The sequence below is a fragment of the Biomphalaria glabrata genome, chromosome 11 (genome assembly GCF_947242115.1).
Source record: "Biomphalaria glabrata chromosome 11, xgBioGlab47.1, whole genome shotgun sequence".
Taxonomy (NCBI): domain Eukaryota; kingdom Metazoa; phylum Mollusca; class Gastropoda; family Planorbidae; genus Biomphalaria; species Biomphalaria glabrata.
Window position 1 is genome coordinate 11,589,211 of NC_074721.1, and position 15,659 is coordinate 11,604,869.

The 15,659-nt window shown below is 38.2% G+C and overlaps 1 protein-coding gene across 7 annotated transcripts in view; it reads left to right on the forward strand.

Moving 5' to 3' along the window:
* The window catches only part of LOC106054815 (F-box/LRR-repeat protein 7-like), a 111,576-nt gene that overhangs the window by 53,120 nt on the left and 42,797 nt on the right, over positions 1-15,659 (forward strand). The gene's annotated exons all lie outside the window — the stretch shown is intronic.

Consider the following 15,659-nt stretch of genomic DNA (forward strand, 5'->3'; position numbering starts at 1 on the left):
AATGTCTTAATAAAGTCTAGATAAATAATTCGTTATTCAATTATGAAATCTATATTAAAAGTTTTAAAAACATTTTTAAAAATATACTATTTATCCGGTATATTCTTAGTACATAATGAATTTTACAAATGTTTTAGTCATAAACAAATAGACCTAAATTATACATCTATACTTTGATACTTGTCTCTGTCTCTATTTGTCCTTCTGTCTCTATTTGTCCTTCTGTCTCTATTCATTCTTCTGTCTCTATTTGTCCTTCTGTATCTATTTGTCCTTCTGTCTCTATTTATCCTTCTGTCTCTATTTGTCCTACTGTCTCTATTCATTCTTCTGTCTCTATTTGTCCTTCTGTCTCTATTTGTCCTTCTGTCTCTATTTGTCCTTCTGTCTCTATTTGTCCTTCTGTCTCCTTCTGTCTCTATTTGTCCTTCTGTCTCTATATGTCCTTCTGTCTCTATTTGTCCTTCTGTCTCTGTATGTCCTTCTGTCTCTATTTGTCCTTCTGTCTCTATTTGTCCTTCTGTCTCTATTTGTCCTTCTGTCTCTATTTGTCCTTCTGTCTCTATTTGTCCTTCTGTCTCTATTTGTCCTTCTGTCTCCTTCTGTCTCTATTTGTCCTTCTGTCTCTATATGTCCTTCTGTATCTATTTGTCCTTCTGTCTCTGTATGTCCTTCTGTCTCTATTTATCCTTCTGTCTCTATTTGTCCTTCTGTCTCTATTTGTCCTTCTGTCTCTATTTATTGTTCTGTCTCTATTTGTCCTTCTGTCTCTATTTGTCCTTCTGTCTCTATTTGTCCTTCTGTCTCTATTTGTCCTTCTGTCTCTATTCATTCTTCTGTCTCTATTTGTCCTTCTGCCTCTATTTGTCCTTCTGTCTCTATTTGTCCTTCTGTCTCTATTTGTCCTTCTGTCTCTATTTGTCCTTCTGTCTCTATTTGTCCTTCTGTCTCTATTTGTCCTTCTGTCTCTATATGTCCTTCTGTCTCTATTTGTCCTTCTGTCTCTATTTGTCCTTCTGTCTCCTTCTGTCTCTATTTGTCCTTCTGTCTCTATTTGTCCTTCTGTCTCTATTTGTCCTTCTGTCTCTATTTGTCCTTCTGTCTCTATTTGTCCTTCTGTCTCTATTTGTCCTTCTGTCTCTATTTGTCCTTCTGTCTCTATTTGTCCTTCTGTCTCTATTTGTCCTTCTGTCTCTATTTGTCCTTCTGTCTCTATTTGTCCTTCTGTCTCCTTCTGTCTCTATTTGTCCTTCTGTCTCTATATGTCCTTCTGTCTCTATTTGTCCTTCTGTCTCTATTTGTCCTTCTGTCTCCTTCTGTCTCTATTTGTCCTTCTGTCTCTATTTGTCCTTCTGTCTCTATTTGTCCTTCTGTCTCTGTTTGTCCTTCTATCTCTATATGTCCTTCTGTCTCTATTTGTCCTTCTGTCTCCTTCTGTCTCTATTTGTCCTTCTGTCTCTATATGTCCTTCTGTCTCTATTTGTCCTTCTGTCTCTATTTGTCCTTCTGTCTCTATTTGTCCTTCTGTCTCTATTTGTCCTTCTGTCTCTGTTTCTTGTGCTGTGTTCTTTATTCGCAGACACAATAAAAAAGTTGACATTATTATTCATTCGACTGAATCTTTACTTTCATGGACACAAACTTACTTTTTTCCCCCTCTTCTTTTTTTTTCTCTTTTCCTCTTTTTCTTCTTTCTTACTTTTTTTTTCTACCGTGTGTTCAGCTATTTCTGTATCATACATAAGATTCTTATCTTGCATTCACCCAAACACAGGCTTCCCTTCATCTTATGATAGTCAAACATTTCTTCGGCTTCCTAATATTGTACTACTGTATATGACAATGTCAGTGTGTTTGTAGTTAGCAAAGCGTACTATTGTATACGTATGTGTGTGTGTATGTTCGTGTGCGTGAATGGATAAGCGTGGATGGCGGTGTCAGATTTTCCCCGTTCAAGAAAGTCGTATTTCAAATGGCCCCTCACGTGAATAAATGAAAAGATACTCATCAGTAAAGTATCCCATAATTTCTTTGTATCGCCTCGTTTACAAAGAGAAAAAAAAAAAGGGAAGAGGATTATGAAGGTATTCCACGAGGAGATTACTCTGTGCACAAGAAATAATTGTCTTTTTTTTCCCTTCCCACTATAAAACAGGCAAACTCTTTAGGGCTCTCCCAACACATGAGATTTAGCAATTCATTTTGAATTACAGTTTTTTGTTATTGAATTTCACGAGCTTTTAATCGTAGTCTTTATTGTAAGATATAGGTATAGATAGATATTAAGCTTTCTAGCATAGACCTCTGGGTCTGCTCAGAGACGCCTTATGGGTGGAAAGTGGGGAAGCCGTCCCCATGCCCCTCGCCTGAGGGGTTCCCCTCAATAGGAGACTCCTTTGTCATCGTCAGAGTCGGAAACCAGACCGATTCTGATAAACGAGGACTTGCTGTTCAATATTTTTGAGGCCTATTTGATTCCAATACTATGAACATTCTTAACATGGTGGGGGTTTTGTTTTGGAAAAAGGGGGTGGTGGTGGTTTGGTTTCGAAATAACGTAAAGCCAATACCTACGTATAGTGTATGTTGTAACAAAATAAGGCCTACAGCATTAGATGTGGACGAGCCCGTTAGCGTAATGTGGTACGTAGATATAGTCCACGCTTATTGTTCATGTGCCCGCCTATGGCACCCCTCCCCCCCTCTTGCGAACTGCTAAGTCCGAAACTAGTCTGCAAAAAAAAAAAAAACGTATTTTCTTTTTAGAACTAAACAGTCTGCTATTAGAATTCCTGTTACTATTTTGTTATTATCAGTTACAACATGAACTTGCAGCCCTTCTCTGGCAACGAGCATCCAGATTCATTCAAGTGAAAACAGGATCCCACGTGATTCCTTTCTGATGATGTGGGAGCAGTACTGATCTCTGACAGTTACTCTTAGAGTTGACTAAATCCACGAAAATGCCTGTGAGGTATTTGGCAGTTGACATTACACCTTAGGTTGATATAACAAGTGGAAATAGTGTACTTATATTAAGCTTCCTCAGTCTTTTAATATCGAAGATAAGATTTCTAAATTGTTGTTTTCTTATCTTTTACTACCGGTTTTTATTAATATTATAAGACAGTGGCACTACCATGCCCATGATAATTGCGGACTTTTTAGTGCTTGTCAATTGGAGGTTTTCATAAAAAAGGATGCAAATCCATGAATATAGTCCCCTTGTTGTTCCGGTGTACAGAGTACGGAAGTATAGACAAAACTATACATTTTTAAAACGGTGAAATATATTTGTATTATATTTTACTATGTATGTCAAATTAAACTGAAAATAAAATCCGTACACAAAGATCACTGTAACTAACCCATAGTATGAAACTTTACAATAAACGGGTAGATTTTCTCCATTAAAACACACTCTCTTATCTAATGATATAGGCCTATATAGGTATTGTAGGTGTTATTATTATTATATTATATTATTCCTCTATTATTCTCTAAAATATGAAACAATGTCTATAAATCAAAACCTCATTACGACGGACACATAAAGATCTCTATTTTACACTAGTGTCAAACCAATGCCTTGTCATTTGCGTGTATGCATTTTTTTAAAAAACAGGAACCATAAATCCTATACAATATCTTATCGTTACCAAAAATTATCTCCCCTGCAATTAACGCCATTGCTTAAACAAGATAATCAGAGCGTGTTTGTCCTTTCCTGCTATAAAAACACGCTCTCAAGATTGTCGGTTGAGATACTCTTGACTTTATGGAATGCGAATGTTTTCTCGCGCAATTATTAGAAGTTGTATATCTATGAGTGTATTTTAATTACTTTTTTGCATAAATATTTTAGGCGACCCTCGAAAGGGGTAAATAGTCATAATGGGTTTTGTGCTGTCTGTCTGTTTGTTCATTTGTCAAAAAGCGATATTGAGAATCCGATTTTAACATCGCATGTTTTGTGTTTATAACTGGTGCAACTGCTTATTTTAGTCTTCTGATTGCGAACTCTTTTGTTTTGAAAATTAAATATGCAAAGTTAATTAATTTGTTCATAATCAAACAAATTGTATATTGTTTAAAATAAATCCACAAAAAGGAAAATGGACTGTATAATCCCCTATAACATATACTAGTCTTTATCCCCAACTACTAAAATAGACCTACATCTTGGAGCATCTGTATATTCTAAAGTAATTCGTTAGTGCGTCTTACTCGCATGTGCCGCCGAAGAGTTTGTGTATATACAAACTCGTTTATTTTCATTATTTTTATGCTGTTATTATCTTTGTTATGCCGGCTAAATATTATAACCATTTGCGTGACAGTTATTACGAATAAATGTATTGATGTGCGGTTAAGTACTACAAATTTCGTTGTGCAGAAGGAAATAAATCTATATTTACATTTCCATATTTTTGAATTAAGTGTAGCGCTAATGATCCTTTTTTTTTTTTTGTTTTGTTTTAAATGTTTTTCATCTACTTTATTTTGAATTGAACCCATCATCATTGATAATCTCGAAGAAGACTGCTGAGAATCATCCTCCTCCTCATCATCATCATCTGTCCTTTGACTTTCGTCGGAGGGGTGCTGTGGCATTGCTCTGAGAATAGCACTTCTTTGAAACAAAATCTCTGGCTAAAATTGAAAAGTGTTTTTTAAATTGATTCTGACTTGTTGAGGGGCTTCAATATAATCTCGCTCTTCTTCCTACCATGAAATGGAGAGATTGCAGTCGTTTGGAGTTTTGAAATAACCGTTTACAGATCAGATTATTATTTTAACGTCGGGTTTGATTAGCTGCCTTGGGCTACCGAGTGTGTATCACTGCGCTAAGTCAGCCAATCGATTGCTTCGGATTAGGCGAGTGTCGCTGTACGGTTGGCTGAAGAGTATGTTCAGTGTAAAGTCAATGATTTGAATAGACTTTATACTGTTTGATGTGCGTGTGTGTTCGTTCGTATCTAATGTGTGTGTGTTTGTGTATATGTGTTGCTATGAAAGTGGATATATTTATATTTACATTGTTATCTAGAATTCAGAGTAATGCAGAGAAAATATCGAGCTCGCTGAAGAAGAGAAAAGTAACAAAGCGAAATATACCAATGTGTTCCTCTATCCTGCGATACATGTAAATAAATATATATGTAGTTCGTCCATCGTGGTTCGATGCTGACCACTTTTGTCATCCAGGGGGCTGAGGGCTTTGCGCCTTCTCATATGACTGGTGAAACCTATGTGAACCTTAGTGACCAGCGGCAAAATCTTATTACATTACGTGTTGAACCTGGATACTCGTTGGTCATTACTAATGAGCGGAGACATGCTACTAATTGTATTGCTATAAGAACCAGGTAGACTTGAAGTTCAATGTAATTAAAGTAGTTGGTAAAGTTTCCCTTTCAGACCTTGCGATCTAGTAGGGCAGATGATGTAAATTTGTTTCTTTGGCCACAAAGATCTATAAATTGTACTGCTACGACTTAATATTTAGTAATTTTTATGTAGTGAGATGATATTTTCTCCTCAAAAACCTCTTGTTTTAATTTCTATTGATAATTTTAACGCCTGCCCCCCTATTTCTCTAACTGAAGGCTACTTTTGTTAGTCGTGTTCATGTGTCAGGGGAGCTAATCTCGTTATCGATAGTAAAGTTGGTAGCCCCCGAGATGAATTTGTCACTACAAAGGGGGAAAAAATGGGATAGTCGTGTTTCAGTTCAGTTTCAGAAGTAGATCTATCGGTACTTATGTAACGACAACGGCTTTATGTCGTGTTACTTGTGTAATAGTAATCTCAGTGACGTCACCATCGTTCTTAATGTACGTAGAGAAAAATTGAAAGTCGTCTTGAATCTGCTGGGGAGCAGTGGGAGACCATCCAAGGCCTGCACCATGTGATACAGAGATCCTATTGTCACCATCAACCCATCAAACAAATATGCGCACCTCTGTTGCGCTTTCTAATATACTGTACTATAAATACTATCGGCTGAACTAGAGATTGTGGTGGACTTATTTAAAAAAAAAACATTCTCCTAAATACGGGCTTGTTACTCAATTTTGTTAAAGACTTTGCGACATCTATACCAATCGCCATCAAGGCTCTTAGTGTGATAACTTAGGTAAGACCACGTTTATAACACTCGTCCAGAATCCTAGTAGGCCTACACTGTTAAAGGCTACGGGTTTGTTTGGGAATGGAGAATATTAAATAAAGGTAGATACTTTAAATGACTTTTTTGTTCTGTCACAAATATACCACAAACTTGTTTTTACACCCTCGCAATCAAATATTCTTGGTCGCCGGCAATACAGGTTCAGATGATCCTATGGACTTCAAAGCGAACCTGGGTTGTCAAGTTAGATGACTTCTATGTAGGCCTACTTCAGGCCATTTGTGTCGCTACAAGGTCAGAGGTTCGCGGTTTGAGTCCTCGTCCAAGCGTATCTGTATGTTTCATCACGTTTTCTTGACCTCTCTCAATAATTCTTGTCTTGTTTAGTCGGTTATTCTTCCAAGATACGTTCGTGAGTTAGTTTACTATTTGGATCCGCATTGATTTGTTTGTATCTCCATTTGAGTCGTGTGTATATGTTTCCGAAACGTATTGCCTTTATCAATAGGGCACAACGCTGCTATCATAGCCACAGCAACACGCACCCACAAACACATTTGGCTGAGGAATGTGTTCATTATCTTCTCTATTAAGTCATTTATTGATCAATTGAAACTCTATCTGGTTGCTAAAACTTTCGGTTTTATTCTTCATTCAGCACACACACACACACATACACACACATTGTTCACATGGAGACGTAATGTGATTTAAGATGTTTGTGCCTGTGCTGTGGTATTTAATGGAATGCATCTTATTTATATGGCTGTTAGATTAAAATAGAGTTTAAATATAGTTTTGAACTCTTTGAATATTTGACGTTTACCTATAAAGATGCAGGATCTGTTAATGTTATAAATTATAATAAACCACGTTTTACACCTCTTAAATGGATAATATTGAATATAACACCGTGGGGCAGATCCTCGTTGGTTGCCTTAGATACCAGGATGTCAGAAGGAAATATTTTACTACTCTTTAGCTCCTTTTGTCTCGAAAGCAATTGATGTGCCCAGATGAGTCATTGGCTTTGGTTTAGTCTTGAGACGTGGCAGAATCTGGTGTAGCTAATCAAGCCAATTCTAGAGTGACAGACTTTGCCACAATTCATGCATGTGTATGTATCTGATTTAGGGCTAGCGGACAGGGCAGACTTCTTTTTTACCCTCTTGATTAAAGCCGCTTCAATTATTTTGTTCTCAGCAAGGGTTGTCCCAGCACGCACAGTCTGTCTCCATGCACTCCGGTCTTTGGTTATGTCTTTCCACATACTTTCGTTGATGCCTGTGGCTCTCATGTCTCGCTTGCAGACATCTCTATATGTTAGTCTTGGGTGGCCCTTGGGTCTGACTACCTCCACAAGCTCAGCACATAAGATATCTTTCGGGATTCTACCATCTGGCATGCGGATGATATGTCCGAGCCAGCGTAGTCTTCTTTGTGTCAGAAGAGCATACTGGCCAATCTCAAAACTTCCTGATTGGAGACATGGTCCCTCCAAGAGATGCCCATTATGCGTCTCAGGCAGCGCAAGTGGAAACTATTCAATCTGTGCTCTTGGTACATGTATGTTGACCAGCTTTCACTGCCATAAAGGAGAGTGCTCACAACACAGGCGTTGTAGACTAGGATTTTGGTCGCTTTGTCAATTTACCATATTCCCAGACGCGCTTGGAGAGTTTTGCCAATGCTGTGGTAGCTTTTCCTATTATTTTTGTCAGCTCGATGACTAAGTCTAGGTTACTGACAATTGTTGAGCCCAAGTAGGTAAATTCCTGCACCAATGAAAGGGTGTGGTTCCCAATTTGTATTATAGGTACTTCTGCAACGTCTTGTGCCAGGATTTCGGTCTTGGAGAGACTTATAGTAAGGCTAAACTCTTGACAAGCAGCTGCTAAGGCGTTCACTAGCTTCTGTAGACCTCCTTGTGAGTGAGATAAGAGTGCCACCTCATCGGCGAACAGCAGCTCCCTTAATCAAGATACGACTACTAAAAGCTTTAGAACACAGTGACAATGTAGATTGTAGACCTTGATAAAGTGCTGGGTTTCATCGGGAAAACAGGATTGTGATGGTCACAATCAAAGCGAAATAATCTGTTTAAAATACAATAGCTCTATACTGCTAGATTTACAACAGATTGTTATTCGGAAGTTAATATTACGAATTAGACACGTTAATATTTGAATTATAAATCAAATAGCTTTTTAGCGTCCCTGTTATAGTATTCTCATGATAGAGGAATAGGCTTGAGGAACACGATATGTGCCGATGTTCCTTTGTCTATTATTGTCAATGTATAAAAACCCAGTTATATTGACATCTACAACTATTTTTTTTCAATGAATTTTTAAACTTTTTAAAAATGTTTCATTTCAATATATTTTATTTTTCTACCAAAGTGCTTGCTATGATTTTAAAATATTAACAAATCGTTTCTCTGGCAACGTGCCCATAATTCGTCAGACAGCGTTATTTTTAGTTCGCAGCTTGCACACATCCTGGCCTAGTTGTGCCATTGCAGATGTCCAGTTTGACGTCATCTATCCAGGTAGCTCCTCGCGGCACGCCTTCTGTGCTCCTGATCTTTGCAAACAGTGACACTCTCGTTGCTTTCATAATCATTTTCATTGAACTTACGTGGTGACCTTTGAACCCCAAGACGATTTTTAATTACAACGTAGACAAGTTTAGGCATGCAACTAAACTATGCCTCTTTATGAAAAATAAGAATTTAATCCTTAAATAAAAAGTATCATGAAATAATTGAACACGCACTATTCAAATACAACTTAATTTCAATAATAGACTCGCAAAAGTAGACTTCACATGGCGCTTTAAACTTATTGACTGACCTCGCTTAAAATTATTGTCTACCCTTGTATTTATACCCTCTGAAATTAGATTCTCTAATAGACAGGAAAGATTCTTCGATTGAAAGGATCTTGGTTATTTTTAACTTCATTAGCTATTTTTAGTTCTATTTGAAGTTGACTGTTGTTTCTCGAAATGTTAACATGTTTAATGTTGTAATCAATTAAAATAACATGTACGCTTACTATTAGGTGATACTTGTATGCGCACTTGAAGCTATGTAAAACTTAACAAACGCGAACTCTTATACATTTTGTAAATCTGGACTTGCGAATTACGAATACAATTTACTGAATATTGTGCTATCAGTTGAAGTCCAAGAACTTTATTTACGATTTGAAATAGGAACACAACTTTGAATTTGATGTTATCTGCATTGGTGGGAACATTCAAGAAAAAGAATCATTCTACAAACCCAGAGTATTTTTATTTGGCTTGTTTATTATTATTTTTTTTTTTCAAATTACAGAAAATTTTCAGAATCAGAAGTAGTCGTCCCTGAATTTTTTTTTTTTTTTTTTAAAGTCTAGAATTATTTATATCTACTTCACTTCCAGGTCCGGAGCAGACGTTTACATCGGTATCAAGGCGCTGCTATTTTGAAAGTTTGTCTCTTAATGGATGAAATAGTTTGAATGATTTTTGCCTGATTTCATTTGGCTAGTTCACTGATCTTAAGTTCGTCTGATTTTTAATTTCCTTGCCCCTTACTTTTTTTTAGTTTGGTTTCGATTTGTCTAGTTCATTGTCTGACTGGTCGGAGAAGACTTTCCTCCCTTTCCTTCTGGTTTCTTCACACACTGACTCTTTAACTGATCTTCAACTACTCTACTCTTTCTTATCACTGTGCCCACCACCCAAACCCAAGCACACGTACACACACAGACCCATACACACATCTATCAATGCACTGCGTTTTCTTTCAAATTTCTTTATATTCCCCCCCCCCTTCTTTTTTTTTTTTAAATTGCACCAGCCCCTGGTTTCATTGCATGAATCACTGTTATTGATAATCCCCTGAGATTTGTAAAAGAGAGAGACGGACAAATATTTGCTGGCTATATTGCTCATAGCACCATATTACCTTTGTCTGTCGGGTATTGTTTGGGAAAAGGGGGGGGGAGCGGTAAATCAATACACTGTCCACCGTGGTAAATATTGAATCAGATATTATGGTTTTGTCTGCAAACAGTACAAGAAGAACACAGGCTGTGAACACGCAAATAATAATTGGAATAAAAACACTCCATAGAACGACAGTAAAAGACATAGCACCTATCTCTCGTCCAAAGAGGACTCTCGGTATTTTTTATGGTAATTTCACAGAGCGATAAAACATTTAATAATACTTCATTATACTTTTAGTATTTCAAATAGTGATTCGAATGGCGCATAAGCGCATATCACAGAAATCATAACTTTAGGACATGGGGCTGTGCGGCATAAGATGCTTGGCCACTTACTGACGGTGCTCGAGTTTGAGTCGAGACGGAAGCCTTGTCATAAACAACAGATGTGCTCTACCAAAGCAATTAAAAACAAAAACATGAGGCCTAGCTATGTAAATTATTGGTCCGGTGTTAGACTGTATTGTAATAGGCATAGACAAACCTTTGACTACCGTGGGCCCACAATGTCAGTCTTTAGTAAGTGGCTTAGCAGGGCACCCGTGGGCCAGGGTTAAGGAATACGACTTGGGGCCCCGGTAAGTTGAGTGAGACAGAACCCTAATGGACCTCATTCACCAATCGTAAACAAACAATATTTAGTCACGTGATCTTACTGATAAAACAATGAAAAAAAACTGTCACGTGACAACCATCATGAATTAAACATGAGATCGTTAATTATATAGAAGAGAAAGAGCACCACGTGGCTAAATGTTGTTTGTTTACGATTGGTGGATGAGGTCCATTGAGACGTAGTGAATCTACAGCGCGATATTCTACTCGACTGGATTGAGGGTATCTAATGTGAGGGTATATTCGAAGAAAGCAGTACAAAAGACAGATCATAAACGAAGTACACAGGTGCCTTGTGGGGTACACGAGAACGAGGTCCTAGAACTTCCGGTCATTTGAAAAAGCATTGTCATTGGTCAACCAAGTAACTTGCTAGTACTCCGAGTCACGAGCTAAAACTTCAGATATTCTGAAAGTGTATTGTACCGAAGTTATCTTCTTGTCATAACTTTATGGAAATATATAGTGCTTGATAGGATGATGTGCACTCTGCACAATTGCCCTAATTAGACGTTTTTAAGCTCCTTTGAGGGAATAAAACAATAGTCAATTTACTGTCGACATATACCATTAATTCGTGTATCCCGACTGGTGAATGTATACCTCATTATGAAGGTATGCTAGGACCAATTGAATAAGAATAAACATAATTTTATATAGTGGAATGATCTCACTGCGTTTAATATATTTATTATTATACAAATACAATAATAATTATTATTATTATTTAAAAAAAAAAAAGAATAAATTTTCATTCTATATTTGATTGATTTTATAAAGGAATATTTTTTTTTATTTTGGGTCAGGGAAATCCTTGTTTTGGGTAATGGCTAGACGTTTTTCTAAACACAAAATAAAATCAATACCAGCATTTTCTCTTTCATAGCCGCCAATCGCCCTCCTCAACGGGTGTTATATACAATATAAAAAAAAAAACATAAGACAAAAAAATCGAAGCTATCACCATCTATTGACACCAAAATCGAACCACTGAGCAGCAATCTTTGTCTCCAAGGCTTCTGTTCACTGAACCGTGACTTCATCTTCTGGAGAGCACAAGTGATCTAATACCGTGAGCTCATCTACGACTCGTGATACACTTTGACCCCCCTGTATATTGTCGTGCTTGCCCTTAAGTTGTAGTCCCCCATCTACCAACGAGGCCATGGCGGTGCAAATAATCTGATTAAGCTGAAATCAATGTCACATGACCATCTCTAAAAATAGCACAGGGACTAATCCAATAAACGTTACAAACCAGAAAATAAGAAAAATTCTTGCTAAAATAGTTTGTATTAACTCTTAGACTACATTGATTACTCTTCTGCTTGTAATTGGTCATTTCCTAAGTCATTGGGAGTCATAAATCTCTCTCTCTCTCACTCTCTCTCTCGTTCACTCGCTTTGTCTCTCTGTCTGTGTGTGTGTCTCTCTCTCTCTATCTATTCTAATTATTTTCTATGTAGACAGATTTAGTGGCATGTAACAAAAGTGACATTTATTAGCACAACTATGGTTCGGGGAGGTGAACATGCAGATAATTGAACTATGTAGATCTATGTGTACTAGCGAACACAGTTCATTATGAACTAGTACAAGAAATGTAACGATCTACAAACATGAATTGATATTTAAAACACCTTTCACTAGTTAGATGAATGTAACATTCTTTAACTGTTGCTCAGAAAAAGTCGTGGAAAACAAAACAGCTTTGATGTTCCATTTCAGACCTTATGGTCTATAGGGCAGATGATGTAAAGGTCATCTGTTTCTGTGGCCCACGATTAACGAGGGTGTCATGTGGCCTGCACAACGACCAACCGCCTTTACTTTACCGCAACTAATGTCAGATACCCATTAGAGCTGGCTGGACTCAGAGGCGCCCAGAGATACCGAAATTAAAAATCCTAGTCTTCACCAGGATTCGAACCCAGGATTCGGAAGTGAAGCGCTTGCCACGCATAGTTGTTCTTATTAATGGAGATGCAATCAAATTATTAAGTTTCTTGTTTCGAATACTTTCAAACAGGACCATACTAAGTACTTCAGAGCGTCATGTATGTCTACACCTATTTCCGAAAAATGTCAAATTAGCGTCCTCACCCGTCTTAAGTTTGAATCACTTCATCTTATACTAGGACATTTTTTTTCCTTTCTTTAATTTTCTTTTAATATTAAAAGAAGATCATTCTAGTAATAAGGCGTGGTGGCTGAGCGGTAAAGTCCCGTCTGAAGGTTCAACAATGATCCTAGCGACCATTATTGGTTGGGTCGTACCATATACGTGGCGCACCGCTTGCTACAAGCTGTCGAAGGCAGCGCTAACCACGAGGAATTCCTTCATATTTAACCACAGGGAATTGCTTCATATTTAACCACAGGGAATTGCTTCATATTTAACCACAGGGAATTTCTTCATATTTAACCACAGGGAATTTCTTCATATTCCCTTTCTTTTACCGCCACAAGACCGCCAGAGTACTGCCAATCCAACATGCAGAATGTTGGACAAGGTTGCAAGGTCTCTGTTCCGGACTGTCGGTTGGATGGTCCCGAGTTCGAAGCCTTTCCGCCCCCATCCCCTGTCGTCCTGTGTTTGGGCTGATTGAATGTCTGAAAAACTAACAAGTCTTGAGGAATAAGTCTATGTCAAACTTCCTTCTGTGTAACGTAACCGACTGTAGTGACTATAAAACTGTTTTCTTATCCTCTGTTCGGTAATAAAACGGCTTGATAACTATCTTTTTGGTGAGAAATTGTATATTGAACGACGCGTAGAAACAGTGGCGTTAAGTCATGACAACATCGTCCGCTGCCATCGGCCACCCACATAGTGTGACAAGTCAGCCTCGCCAGGGTCTCCCGCTGATAAAGTCATGCGACTGTGGTACTATCGCAAACATCGGGATCCCGTTACCATCTCTTGACACTGCGCTACACCTGGGCCAAGTGGCGCATTCTTTCTAATCGCGGGCGTATCTCTGCGTGATATCTACCATAGGACAAGGAACTGTGCAAACAGAGACCTATACAATGCTAGATCTGGATACCTTGTCTCCTTATGTTTTTGTGATGGATATTTGTGTTATTATATCAACATTGGGGAACAAGCAGAGCTTCCCTATGGGATGGTGTCTTTAAGATAAAACTAAATACAATGTATTACACAACCTAGAGGGACCCCTGTATTTTGACATCCGGCATCATGAAATTGGATAATGGCGTAATATTTAATGTAAAAACAAATTTTGGACACTCATTTGGGGGGGGGGGTCCCTCGAAGTGGAGGCCCGGGGTGGGGGGTTCAAATTTGGACCCTTTTCCCCCACCTTAGCTACGCCACTGGAGTTTTGTTTTGCTCCTCTATTAGCCTATTATTTTCCTAACGACAGTTTCCAAAGAACCTACGGGATTATTTCTGATAACCAAATAGTGTAAGTCTCCATCTCTTCTAGATCCATTACCCTCTCTCTTCATCTCAATGTCGACTTGTCATGTGTAGCTATGTTATAGTCAACAGATAATATCAGATGTATATATTATTGCTATATTATGCATGGTAAGCTTCTCTCACGAACTATAACACATGTCTGTTTGAATAATCATGTTATCTCCCTTTCACCTTACTTGTTAGCTTACAAGCCTTGACTGTTCTTCCTAAACATTTTAGATGTGCGTCTCTGTCTAATATATGTCTGTGTCTTTTTGAGACAAGGGTGTTAATATAGCGCTGTAGCGCGATAGTCGGCCTTTGTGGACCGAGTCGTAACTGATATGTGTGTCAAATACATTTTGTCCCCTTTTCAGGCTCGTTTCTGATGGCCTGTCTCTGTGTTTCGTTTGGTGTTCACCAGTGGTGCCCTCGCCAAAGTCAGCTTAGGGGACATGTCCATTTCTGACCCACGAGTCTTAGGGCCGTTTAGCAGAAACAAATATCGATGAATCCGTAGCGACTTGTGTATGCGCTGCGGGCACCAATTCAAGGAGCCGGATTGAAGCGTGTCACGGGCCGAATATGAACCTGGGTCCATAGTTTGAGCATCACTGTCGTACACGTAGGCACTCTAGTATAAATAGACCAAGCCCTTGGAAGGGAAGGGGTTAAAGAAGGTTGGTAATTTATTATAAATAAAATGTAACGATGGCTGGCTATATGGGTAACATTAATTTCTGCCAACAATACTGTAGTTAAGCTGTCTCTTTCTTTCAAAACAGTTAAGTTACATAGAATAAAACTTCGAAACTATTTTTGTACGAAAATGCGGATGTTTGTTTTATAGTCTGTCTTGTATTCGTCTGCCAAACCTTCATTTCCGTTTGGATCGCCATGTAGAAAGAAGATGAGCTATTAGCTAACATGTACACGTCGTAACCATGGTAAACAAACAATTGTGGCAAGATGGCTGACTCATTGATATGGTATCTGTCTGGAATGTTACTTCTGTGAAACATTCTTGTTGCTTACTGTCAGCGGCAACATCAACAATAATGGTCAGCCTCCCACCGCAAACTAGTCCAAAGCTCTTCCAAGAATGAGATTATTAATTGAGATTTTAGGACGTCCTTGAGCTCCATTACCTCTTGTGGGTTGTATCTTAAATGTTAGTTGTAGTTATGTTGTAGTTATGTTGCAGGTTGTCGTTGAACTTGTCACGTACTACCACATTCTCCTAGTAATCCGATAGGTGAACTTCACTAAACCTGCCGCAGGGGCCGCCATGCCCCGAAGAAGACAGAATTACCTTACTTTTTAAAGTCTCGCTTTCCGTTGTATTCCCATTATTAGATCTTGAACTAGCAGTGTTTTAGTGGTTAGATATCTTCTCGTTTTAGTGGTTAGATATCTTCACGTTTTAGTGGTTAGATATCTTCCATGTGGTGTAAGCTGTTGAAATGCCTGTTCTCTACGG